This window comes from Lagenorhynchus albirostris, chromosome X, assembly GCF_949774975.1.
Source record: "Lagenorhynchus albirostris chromosome X, mLagAlb1.1, whole genome shotgun sequence".
In the NCBI taxonomy this organism is placed as follows: Eukaryota; Metazoa; Chordata; class Mammalia; order Artiodactyla; family Delphinidae; genus Lagenorhynchus; species Lagenorhynchus albirostris.
Genome location: NC_083116.1, coordinates 112005912 through 112019113, shown reverse-complemented (window position 1 = coordinate 112019113; position 13202 = coordinate 112005912). Strand labels below are relative to the sequence as shown.

The following is a 13202-nucleotide window of genomic DNA, read 5'->3' as shown; positions in this document are numbered from 1 at the left end:
CTAGGTTCCAGATACTTAATATGGTGGTAACATCATAGGGCAAAGAAGCCAGGGGGGTGGGTGGGGGGAATGAGGAGGATTGATAAGCTGTGAGGCAAAAGACCCTAAAGATGTAAGGAGAGCACCCACTCTCCTCTGGGCACCCAGCCCACCAAGTGGGATTCCTAGCAGACAGGCATCTACCCTGTGATCTTGTCCTGTTACATATGGTCAGACTGGGGTGGGAAATATGAATCAAGATGAACGCTCCTGTGTCAAGAATTTAGAAAGAAGAGGAGAAAAAGAGAAAAAGAGACGTGCACCGACTATGTATGACTGGAACTAGAACATGTCAAGGAGCAGCTGTGGGCACCAACTTCTGCCTGCCATGTGGGCTGAGTATCAGAGAAAGCCAGTCAACTGAGAAAGAAGAGGAAAGCCAAGACAAGAGGACAGGGAGTGCTCCCTAACTCCTTCATTTTTCCACTTCCTAGGCCCAGCTCTATTCCTACCCATGGGTGCTGAGAGAAATCCTTACATGCTCAGAATAGATCCCCCCCCTTACTACCTCAGGTGGGTTTTTCCTACATATAACCAAGGTCCCTAACTAATACAGTTTTAGAGCAGAAATAGCTATACTTTGAGTAAGTTACTCAAACTTTCCTGGCCTTATCTCTGCACCTATAAAATAAAAGCATTCAACACGATGATCTCTAAAAATTTTTAGTAATAAAACTCTTATTTATTCTACTTTTTATATGATTTTACAGATGTGTAAAGCACGTGTAAAGATATGCAAAGTAAATCAACTATAGCTATTTTTTAAGTCTTAGCAATGCATTTCTGAAGTTTATCTGATCTAAAGTTCTTCTAAAACTAATTTGTAATAGCTGGGAAATTTGCAGTAATTTTTTTCTACATGAAAAAGCTTGGTGCATCTATCAATAAGACAGCTTTAGAGAAGCAGCAGTATCTTACACTTTTATAGGAAGCATGTATGTAAGTAGAAAATGATACTCAGTGATTAACTGACCAACATGATATAGTCTGTAAATGGTAGTGAGTTACGAGTACAGGACTCCAGACCTGGAGTCTCTTAATTCTGGAGAAACCCTTCTCCTTAGCAACAGCACTTCAAATTCCAGCTCATTTTCTCAGTCAAGTCTCTTAGGACACAGGCCAACTCTAACTTGAGAGATGAAGATACTAATGTCCACAGGTGAAATTTTTCTTCAAAGTCATACAATTAGTTAGAAATAGAGTTAAGACTAGATTTGCAAGAAGCACAAAATAGTGTGGTTAGGAAGAGCAAAATCTTTGAAATCAGAGCACTTTTAGTACTTACCATCGGTGTGACCTGGAGAAATTTAACTTCCTGACCTCAGTTTCCATCCATATATTAGGAATAATCATCATCTATTATTACTGAGTTGGGGTGATGATCAAATAAACTGACGTAAGTTACATGTCTAGCCCAGAGGGAGGCACCCCAGCAGAGGTCAATCAATGCTGCCTTCCCTGTCCCGCTCTTACCTAATGCTCCTTATCACCCACAGAACCACAGGAACTTAACACCCTTCAAACTTCCCTCTACAGACGCCATACCTCCCTAAGGTTTATCACAATGCAAGTTTATAAGAGATCAGAAGATGTACTGGTAGTCAAAACACTGGACCTCATTTGCAATGGCATTGTTTTCCATTTTTTCTCTTCACACAAGTATAATTTTCTAGCTTTTCTGGGCTCCTTAGGCTTTTCTGCCCTAACAAGAGTAACTACTCTTTGTATCTGTGCTGTTCAATATGAAAGCCACTACCCATGGGGCTTCTGAACACCTGAAATATGGTTAGACCAAACTGAGATGTGCTTTAAGTGTAAAATGAACACCAGATTTTGAAGACTTAGAAAAAAAAAAGTAAAATATCTCATTATACAAATGTTTAATACTGATTACATGTTGAAGTAATATTTTGGATATACTGAGTAAATAAAACATTAAAATTAATCTCACCTGTTTTTTACTTTTTAAAGCTGCTGCTATGAGAAAAATTTAAATTACATATTGTGGCTTGCATTATATTCTGTCAGACAGCACAGATCTATAACATAAATGTTTAAGGTGTCAAACAACCAAACTTACAAATGAACATGTGAAACAAAACCAACTTGTTCACAATCCATACCCTGGAAGCTATAAAGAAAAGAAAAAAAAGTGAGATTTAGATTAAAATAAAACAAAAATAACACGAAACACACATGTAAGCAAATAAAATAAATAACAAGAAAAAGGTAAGTGTAAGAAGAATACAAAAAGAAAAATATACAAAATCTTAAGTGTAAGATAGAGAATTATAGGAATTTAAGGAATAAATTAATAATTACAAGAACTAATCACTGTAAAAGTAAACAAAAATAACTATAAATCAGTGAGGGCTGGAGAAAAATAATCTGCTAAGGGGCTCTGAGAAAAGATATTTACTGACATACAAAATGTTCAATGTACAAAAATTATGTATCCTAACTTTTCAAAACACATCATCAGGTTAAGAGAAATCATGGTTTATAAACCTGTATACCCTTGGCCTTCTACACTTCTGTATTCTACACCTGGCCTTCAGAATTTCAAACGGTAGGGTTTTTCAAAAGATGAACCAACTTAAACTAAATGATAAGGCATACTGATACTACGAGGAAAGAAAATACTGGAGTTTGTCCTGTTCCATAAACTTGGCACTGACTATAGAAAAAAGAAAGCCTCACATTTTCTATGCATCAGCATGACTGGTATAGCATTTCTCAAAGTGTGGTCCAGGTATAACTGGGACCTTAGTCCCCTAAGAGAACTTCGCGAGATCAAAACAATTTTCATAATAATTATTTTATTTTATTTATTTATTTTTTTTGCCGTACGCGGGCCTCTCACTGTTGTGGCCTCTCCCGTTGCAGAGCACACGCTCGGGACGCGCAGGCTCAGCGGCCACGGCTCACGGGCCCAGCTGCTCCGTGGCATGTGGGATATTCCCGGACCGGGGCACGAACCCACGTCCCCTGCATCGGCAGGCGGACTCTCAACCACTGCGCCACCAGGGAAGCTCATAATAATAATTTTAAAAGCGATTTTTCTTTTTTACTTTCATTCTCTCAGTGTTTTCCAGATACTACATGTGATATGAATGCAGAAGCCAATAAGAAGCCTATTGTCTTTTATTAAGCCAGACATTAAAGAGATTTGCAAAAATGTAAAACGATGCCATTCTTCTCACCAAGTTTTTTGTTGTTTTAGAAAATATTTATTTTTCATTAAAAATGTTATTTAGATTAACAGGTAATGGGTTTTTTTAGAATGAATTACAAGTAAGTATTTTTTTAAACTTCCCAATTTTAATTATTAACATGTAATGTGTTTTTAGAACGAATTACAAGTATTTTTTTAAACTTCCCAATTTTAATTTCTAATATGGTCAGTATAAATAGACACAACCCACATAAATAAAAGCTCTTTGAGATCCCAGTAATTTTTAAGAGTATAATGATGTTCTGAGACCAAAAAGTTTAAGTACCACTGACTGCACAAGAGATAAATAACAACACACACATACACAAAGCAACCTCTTCCTACCTCTGCCCTGGAAGACCATTACTGCTATTTGTATCACAGAAATTTCTAACAGTTCAAACTCTCTAGTGACCAGTAAAGAAAGAAGTCTGGTGGGGGTAAAACTGGACAGGAAATTAAAAGCAAAGAAATTAAATGCTTCCTTTTCAGTTAGAAGGCTGTCATTCTGATTGGAAGGCAAAATTCTGGGCAATTAAGTAGAAGATATTTCAAAATTAACTAACCTCCATGTTTATGCCATAAGCAATAATTTAATGCTTTCACATTCCTCCTACAGCTGCTTGAAAATTCATACTAAACCCTAATTTATTCAGTACAAAGCTAGATTCTCAGGTTGATATACATATCTCCAATGAAAACTGTGAATTATTTCATACTACCTTCATCCTCAAACTGTTAGCCTACCAATGTTAATGCCTATGCAGAAAATGCCATACTTGCATACTAAAAAGAAAATGCAAAGCTTACTAAGGATAAAAATAGAATTAATTCCTGAATCGTAAAATTCTCACAATTTCTGTAACCTGTGAAGTAAAACTTTTATTCAACAATCTCAAAGCAACCAACTTCTCAATCTAAAAGGAAAGAAATTCCCAAAACAGACTAACTTTATTAGCAGTCATTTTACCCTGAGATATACTACTTAAATTGAGAAACAACTAAGTCTAATACTAGAGGAAAGGCTGCATAAGTTAACTAATTTGTTTAGTACTGGAAATTCTTTCTTGTCCATCAAAATGTTTTTATAACTCAGTACCAAACTGCAAATGACCATTAACTAAGCTTTTAGAAAGGCTCTGGGTCCTCCAGCCTCCCGGTTGGCACCTAATATCTAAATTACTTCACTTTTCAGGTATGTTTAGCATTTAGTCATCCTATAATAAAAGAAACCTTATAAGAAAAAGCCACTCCTGTTTCAATGCTATTTTTTCATCAGAAGATTTTAATTTAATGCTCCTCTGCTTATTCCTCACTACAAGTAAAAGTAGTCCAAGAGTGATGTCATGGAAAACAGCTTCCCTAGCCTTTAGAGATTGGATCCAGTGAGAATTCTAGGAAAAGCCTCTATTGGGGAATAAAACCCCAAATCTTCTACTAAGTTACTTCCTAACATGAAATCATCAATACTATAATGTTAACACCTTAGTTTTACATAAGAAATAAACAACTAAACTGACCCTTTTGGAAAGTCCTGATGTTATGATACAGATTTCCTGCAAATCTTAAAATGATGCAGAATCATTAACTAAATTCAATGATCTTATCAGAGACAAAGAATACATCTTCTGTTTTTATCTGCTTCAATGATTCAGCCAGATGAGTTTTAAAGGTCTTATATTAAAAACAAAAAGTCTGAGGAAATATCTTGCCACTTGCCTCTTTGCTGTTTCTTGAAAAACAGCCACACACCCGCCTTAAGACCTCTGAACCTGCCATTCCCTCTGCCTGGACCACTAATCCCAATATACATGGCTCCCTTCAGGTCTTTACTCCAGTGTCTTATCTCAGTGAGGCCTTCCCCAAACCCCCTCTTTAAAATCGAAAACCACCCACCCGCCCCACCCAACAGAATATCCTCCTGTTCTTTTCCTGCTTTATTTTTCTCCATAGTATATTAAATGGAGATACAGGCTATTTTCTTCAGTTTACTTTTTTGTTGTTTTCTTTTTGTTTTGTTTTGTTTCGTTGACTGTTGTATCCCCAGAACCTTTCTAGGAACAGTGCTTGGCACATAATAAGTGCTTAATAAATATTTGTGGGATGAATAAATAAATTTAACCCTCGCAACCCTCCATGTTCTGTAACCATCCCTGATTTGGAGATGAAAAAAAAATCAAAGCTCACAGACGTTAAGTAACTTGCCCAAGGCTATGATTCTTCATAAGCTGGGGTCAGTCTGACTTCAGAGCCTTCGAGTTTAACCACTATCCTGCAATGCTTCACCAATAACTGCCTTTCATTTCTCTTCAATAAAAAAGCCCACAACAGCTACAGCATTCCAATTCAGAGGAAATATATGCTAATAAATTAATCCGACCCTTCAGAAGCTATAGATTCATTCTCTTCACAGTTAATGTTATTCACTCTGAAAACGTTTAAAATAGGAAAGGGCAAGTTTCAGAACAGGCCAGCTACATCATTTTTGGGGCCCAGGGAAAAATGAAAATGTGGGGCCCCTCGCTCAAAAGCAGGAAAAAAGTGTCGTTAAAGGTAGTAAAGTACAAAGCTTTCTCCTTTCTTCTGAGGTCTCTCTTGACATGTCATGGTGTTTTTTTATTTGCTCTTTAATGCATTCTAAGTAAAGAAAAATAAAAATTTACATTATTACCACGAATTTCACCATTCACCTTTATATTGTACAATGCCAGTTTTACGCGCAGATTATTAAACCACGTTTGGGGTCCTTCTGGACACCCATGAAGCCACGCCAGCCCTGGTTCCAAGGTTTTAGCCCCAGGTAACCCAAATCAAGGCAGAGAGAAGGCCAAACCTTGAAATTCCCAATGAAGCACTGATTTGACAAAATTTTATCTTCAGGACAAGCGATAAGTCCAATGTATAAAAGCTAGCACATTAAAATAGGCTCTTCCTTTTGCTAATTTAATCCTGCCCGCCTTATATTATTCTGCTTTAAAAAAAAAAGCATATTCGGAAAGACAACTGGTATTGGATTATAAATTTAATAAAACATTTCAGAAAAAAACTCAGAAAACCATTTGTTGGCTAAAAATAACAATATACTAAAAAAAAAAGCTTCTCTTTCACTTTTTGTGGACCATTTTAAAAAGCCATACATTTTTGATGTGCCAAATAAAAATGATTTCATACTGATCTGTTACACATATGTATCATAAATTCTGACAAATAAGTCCAATTTTCAAACCACAAATATTTATGGCTTATATATCCTAGTATCCCCCCCAAGTTAATCGGCAATAAAAAGTGCAAATTAACATCCTTTACCACTGAAAAACTGGTTCTAAGCACCTACTAAGTGTTGTGATGATTAAAAAAGGGAATTAAATTACATAAATATGAAATTAAGTGTCCCAAAATTGAAATTTTCTATATATTTCTAGATTAAGTACAGAAATCTGAATGCATTTACAAGCTCTCCAAAAACAATTTTCAAATTAGTAGAGATATTCAGGCATCTTGTTTCCTAGATATGAAAATCAGGCATTAAAATTAGGGTATATATCTTAAAAGCATTTCCTAAATTACAATTTAATCAGATTACCAAATGAAAATGTAAATTCAAAATATAGAAAAGACTAAACAAATGCAAGGTGCTTAATATTCCGAGTAAGAAAAAGGGCATAAGCGGCCTAGAAAAATGAAAAGCAAAGCACTACAGTAACGTTAAATTTGAATTAAAGAATACCGTTATTTAAATAAGCAGTTAGCATTTCGTAGGAAGAAGGCCAAGCAACGTGACTATTATATATCTAGTCGATTCACAGCACTGCTTCGCTATCCCGCACTTATTCCTTATACTTATAATATAGAAATAAAGAGGCAGCAACAGTTAGCCACTACAACATTCACCACTCTGGCAAAGGTTACTTTAAAAATTGCCTTGCATTTTTACAACACTTTACAGCTACAAATTATTTTCACATATATGACCTCATACAGTCCTCACTACCCTGTGATGTGGCTATAACTGACTAGATTTCATAGATAAGAAACCGAGGTTCGGTAAGCGATTTTCTCGGAGTCACCCAGTCGAACCCAGACCTTCTGATTCCGCGTTTTATGCCTCGCATTTCGCATAGTTCTATTTCAGGCACACACAGAATTTTTAAAGGGAAGAAACGGGTTAGGGAGAAAATAGTCATGGTACCTGCAGCTGTGTGCTGCAAAAAATGGCTGAATTATGCTTCTTCCTTTTTTTTTTTTTTCTCCTTGAAAAAAATTAAATTTCAAACAATTTAAGTAAACTCAAAGACAAATTAGATCCCGGCGTCAACCAAATGTGTGATTCGGGTCGGTGCAGAAAGGGCTACCGAATCCGTGCCTAGCGCGGGGCCGCGGACGAAGCCCGGGCTCCCGCAGGCCGGAGGGCCAGGGGCGGCTACGCACCTCGGGGGTCCGTCCAGCCTCTAGTGGACGGCAGTCTGCATCAGGAAGAAGCGGGCCGGACGGTGGGCGGTCGGGCGCCGGGACGGCACTCAGCTGGCTCCTCGAACGTCTACAAGGGGCCGCTCCGGGGCCGGGCCGGGGCGCTCCGGCGGGGGGCGAGTCTGCGCGCCTGCGGCCCCCACGAAACCAGTCCTGGGAAAGAAGACAGCGCTGAGACGCGATTCGAGACAGTCGGGATCTGCGCGAGGCGGAGCGGCGTCGGGGCCGGGCCCGGCCTTGCCAACGCCAGGGGCCTCGCAGCGCCCGGCGGGGGTCGGCGGTAGGGCCGACTCGGGGCCTCGGGCGGAGGGGCTGGGGGGTCGCGGGCAGCAGCAGAGGTGCAGGCACTGGCGACGTCGACGACGGCGGCTCTGGGCTTCTGCTCCGAAGCGCGCCGAGCCTCAGGATCACCCACGCCGGGGGTGGAGGAAGGCGGGAAAGGGGCGGGCAAGGGGCGGAGCGTGCGGGGCCACGAGCCAGGGGCCGCTCCGGGCCGCGCGCCCCCTGCGGGCCACGGGAGCCGCCCGGGGCCCGCCCAGGGAGGCGGGGCCAGCCGGCATGGGGTTCCGTCCGCCGTCGTCGCAAAGCGGAAGCCTGCCACGCGGGTAGGGAGGTCGTGGGGTGGGAAGTCGAGAGTTGGAACGGAGGCCTGGGAGGCGCCCTCGGCCCCCACCGGCGCCTCGAGGGGGCCCGCGCGCGGGGAGCGGCCCGGAGGGTGTTTACCTTCCCCCTGGTCGAGCGCCAATGCCGCCATCTTTCAGCCAGCGCGCGTCACTTCCGGCGCCGCGGGAGCGGGAGCGGGTGTGGGAGCGGGGTGGGGGCAGGGCTGTCCCACGCCCACGGGGCCCCACGTTCTGCAGGCCACGCCAGCGGGCCTCACCGAGGGAAGAAGGCGGCCCGACGCTGCCGCCGCGGGCCCGGCCCGACGTGGCTTCCCGCGCGGCTTCGCCGTCGGGGCTGGGAACTCTCGGCATTGCTGGTCCCCTTGCCTCGGTCCCACTTCGTTTGCACGAGCGGTGGGCTCGAGCCAGTGGGGTGCGCCCACCCTCGACAAGTTGAGGGTTAGGAAACCCGGGAAATGTCATTTTGCATCTTACACACGGTAGGGGTGGGGGAATGAGGGACGACGTGGAGGGAGCTTTGCGGTATGTACCTGTGTTACAAACGTGACTACGTCTACGCCACATAATATTGTTTTAAAGGCAACTTGCATGGGATTGTTGCATCATACCTCCACTTGGCTAGTTGCACAAGTTACGCGTTTCAGAAATACATTTCCCAGAGGTGAGAAAATTCATAGAAAACGGCATGCCTGCACCGCACAGAAATGCCGGATCTAAAAACGCTGTTCTGTTTCTATTTGCGTCAAAATAAGATAGCAAGAACGAACATTCAGAGGGCAGTGATTTTGGGGGTTGTTCGCTTTTGACAAATCGGTTCTAGAGTTGTAGCTAATGCTTTTCACATACCGCCTTTTCTTGATTTAAGAATTTAAAACTACATTACAAGACTGTTTTGTAAATTTATTGTTGTGAAATCTGTCTGTGGGAAAAGTGTAGATGACAGAAAAACACAGTTGGAGGCCACTGGTTCTACAACTAACCTTAAATTAAGTCATCCATTGCCCATTTCTGATCCTAAACTGAGAGATTTCTCCTACCCCCACCCCCTGCCACCATTTTCTCTCTACACCAATATCCCGAAGATATTGGGAGATGTATGGCTAAAAACGATCATTAATCTCTTTCTAGCAAACTTGAATATGTCATGTTTCCCAAGGGGCCAAAATAGCACACTGTGTACCGTTTTGCTGAAGTAGACTACTCCGTGGGAAAAAATAGTGAATCACTTTAATCTTTTGAAAATAGGGAAATACGTGTCCCTTTTATGATTTAAACTATAAAACAAGCTTTAAAAAACTGTAAGCCATAAATAACTTTTTAAAAAATAAATTTATTTTTGGCTGCGTTGGGTCTTCATTGCTGTGCGCGGGCTTTCTCTAGTTGCGGCGAGTGGGGGCTACTCTTTGTTGCAGTGCGCGGGATTCTCATTGCTGTGGCTTCTCTTGTTGTGAAGCACAGGCTCCAGTAGTTGTGGCTCGCGGGCTCTAGAGCGCAGGCCCAGTAGTTGTGGCGCATTGGCTTAGTTGCTCCGCGGCATGTGGGATCTTCCTGGACCAGGGCTTGAACCCGTGTCCCCTGCTTAGGCAGGCGGATTCTTAACCACTGTGCCACCAGGGAAGCCCTCTGTAATGTTTTAAAGTTATTTTATAAAATATAAAATGCATATTTTATTATGCATTTTCTTTCCTCGAAAACTTTTGCCAAGCACTCTGTAGCTCTTCAGGGGTTTTTTCTAAGCCCCTCAGGGTACACCGGTATCCCCCAAATCAGTACAAACTTCTGCGGGTCCACACCAAGACTTGTACACTGACACATTCCAACAGGATGGTGGCTGTTGTCCTAGGCCTTATTTCCGGGTCCCTATCCCAGATGGAACCTTCAAAATGCAATCAGGATCCCCTGTTTGATCCCAAACTTTTCCAGCCTTGAAAGTTTGTTGTTTTAACAGCCAAACAGAATATTATGTTGCATGACTAATAAAAAATCGGTGTCTTCATGAATGTTGGAGGAATCCTGGTTAATGTTTACACATCTTAGGCATCGTTGGTCACCTGTCACTTGGAATGGCTCTTCTTAGCTTCTCTCCTGTTATTACCTCTGGCCTTCTGGTCTTTCACCACCTCTCCATATTTCTCCAACTCTCTCTTTGCACTTTGTGACTCAAACTTAATTCTCCCCCCACTTCCCTAGCAAAGCAAAAACCTAAAGCCATCACAAGGAAACTGCAATCTCTTTAAACAGGTCATGGCTTCTAGAGATCCTTACACAGGGATGTTCTTTCTGGTCATCTCTAAGTCAGATCTGTACTATTTGGTGGGAACCCATTCTTAAAAATATCAATTGTTTCTCCCATCTTCTCACTTCCCCAGTCTCATGAGCCCCCAGACCAATCCCCTGGGCCCAGCTAGGAGAATACGAAATTCCTAAACATCCAAAAGGGATGTGGACACAAAAACAAACAAGCAAAGGCCCTTCACGGGGCACTCCCCCCATGAAACAGGTGTGTCTGAAATATTTTCATTTGTGTTATTTCACCAATGTGCGGAGCTACCTCAAGGAAAATGAACTGATAACATGCCTTTATGGTCAAGGGGACTCAACACTATAATTCTTCCAGGAACCAAATGCTTCTTCATATTTCACTTCCATCCTTAAAGCCCTAGCAAACAATTCTCTGCCTGCAGTTGTTAGAGTAACTGCTTTGCACCTGGGGCCAGCCAACAAGGATTCAAAAACACTCAGCTTTGATTTCAGAGGCCCTAACACTCTGACACATTTAGACAACATGGGGTGGTGTGTGACCTACCACAAGTGGGGTGATGTAATCTGGGCTTGAGCGTGTCAAGCAAGGTTACTTGGAGGCAGTGATTGCTAAGTTCAGTCCAAAGGGAAGGAGGAAAGGGAAAAAGAGTAAAGGATACTCACAGGGCAGTGCCTTCCAATCCTGGAAGAGGCAGCGAGGCACCTTTATTTAGAGAACCGCTGAAAATTTATATAGGGTTACAATAGGACCCGAAGGGCAGAGAGAAAAGAAGCAAAAATCAGGAAGGCTGGCATGTATAGACCTTGGCAGACAGGGCTTCTCCCCTCTTGTGTTGCCTCTCACCCCATGCTCTTTCCACTGTATTATGTTATTTTACAGATTAACATATTCAGTGATCTTCACACTTGCATTTGTTTTACTCCTAGTTAATTCAATACATTGTTCACTTATAATCTACTATACTAATTTATTTATGCCATAAATATTTATGAGTACCTACTATGTACCAAGTCCTGTTCTAAGCACTGTGGATCTATCAGTGACCAAAACATATAAAAATCCTTGCCTTCTTATAGACTGCGTACGTCCGGCAATAAACAAAATAAATAAGCAAATTATATGGTCTCTCTTAGAATGTGACCATATGGGAAATAATAGAGCAGGATAAAGAGATTACGAGTGTCAAGGGGGAGAGGTGTTCCAGTTTTAACTGGGATGATAGGGTAGTCATTTTAGCCTTTTTTTTTTTTTTTTTTTGGCCACACTGCGTGGCATGCAGGATCTTAGTTCCCTTACCAGGGATTGAATCCACGCCCCTGCAGTGGAAGGGCGGAGTCTTAACCATTGGACCACCAGGGAAGTCCCTTTTTTTTTTTCTTCTGTTATTTTACCTTGACTTGAAGGAGATGGGGGACCAGACTGTGTAAAGCCTTTTTGGCCATTATAAGGTCTTTGGCCTTTGAGAAATTAGGAACATTTGGAAGGTTTTGAGAAGAGGAGTAATATGATTAACACTCAGGCTGCTGTGTAGAACAGAATTTAGGCATAATGTAATATACAACATGATGACTATAGATAACACTGGTGTATGGTATATTTGAAATTTACTCAAAGAGTGGATCCTAAAAGTTCGCACCACAAGGAAAAAAGCATTTTTTCTTTTTTTTTTCCCCCCTTGTATCTGTATGAGATGATGGATGTTAACTAGACTAATTGTGGTGATCGTTTCATAATATATGTAAGTCAGGTCATTATGCTGTACACCTTAAACTTACACAGTGCTGTATGTCAGTTACATCTCAATAGAACTGAAAGGGGAAAAATACACTGGAAGATAATACACACAAAAAAATAAAATGAGCAGTTAAAAAAAAGAATTAGGCAGACAAGTGTGGAAGCAGGGAGATGGGTAAGGAGACAGACTTTTCCAACGATGGAGTGGAATGGGGGCCACAGTGGAGGCGGTGAGAACTGGCCAGAGTCTGCAAATATTCTTGAAGGTAGAACCAACAGAATTTACTGGATGTAGGGATAAAGGAAAGAAAGGTAGCAAAGAAGGATGGAATTTTCATTTCCTGAGATCTGGAAGACTTCAAGAAGGAGTGGGTTTGAAGGGAATGGGGGAAAAAGGAAAAGGTGCAAGGAGTAGAACCTGGGGCATGCCAAGGGTAGGGAGCCATCCCAGAGAACATCAGAAACTGGTCTAGGAGACTAGAGTGTGGTACACTACAAGCTGGGGAGACACGTACTGTAAGTTGCTGAACATCCACCGTCAATAAAAGATACGGTGAATGTCGCCATTTTTTTTTTTTTTTGGCGGTACGCGGGTCTCTCACCGCTGTGGCCTCTCCCACTGCGGAGCACAGGCTCCGGACGCGCAGGCTCAGCGGCCATGGCTCACGGGCCCAGCCGTTCCACGGCATGTGGGATCTTCCCGGACCGGGGCACGAACCCGCGTCCCCTGCATCGGCAGGCAGACCCCCAACCACTGAGCCACCAGGGAAGCCCGAATGTCGCCATTTTTAAAAATTAATTTTTATTGGAGTGTAGTCGATTTACAATGTTGTGTTAGGGAATTCCCTGGCGTGGAATGTGG

General features: G+C 42.0%; 1 protein-coding gene across 4 annotated transcripts in view; it reads right to left on the bottom strand.

The window, feature by feature from the left end:
* KLHL15 (kelch like family member 15) overlaps positions 1-8489 on the bottom strand; it is a 28776-nt gene extending 20287 nt beyond the window's left edge. For 2 of the 4 annotated variants that reach the window (XM_060138568.1, XM_060138567.1), the window contains exons 1-2: positions 7682-8118; positions 2120-2170 (exon numbers count right to left, since the gene is read on the bottom strand). The gene's annotated coding sequence lies outside the window, so the exon portion shown is untranslated. Of the gene's footprint in view, positions 1-2119; positions 2171-7681; positions 8119-8443 lie in introns of those variants that run through there. The other 2 variants (XM_060138569.1, XM_060138566.1) reach the window with 2 other exon arrangements.
* Positions 8490-13202: the final 4713 nt, after the last annotated feature.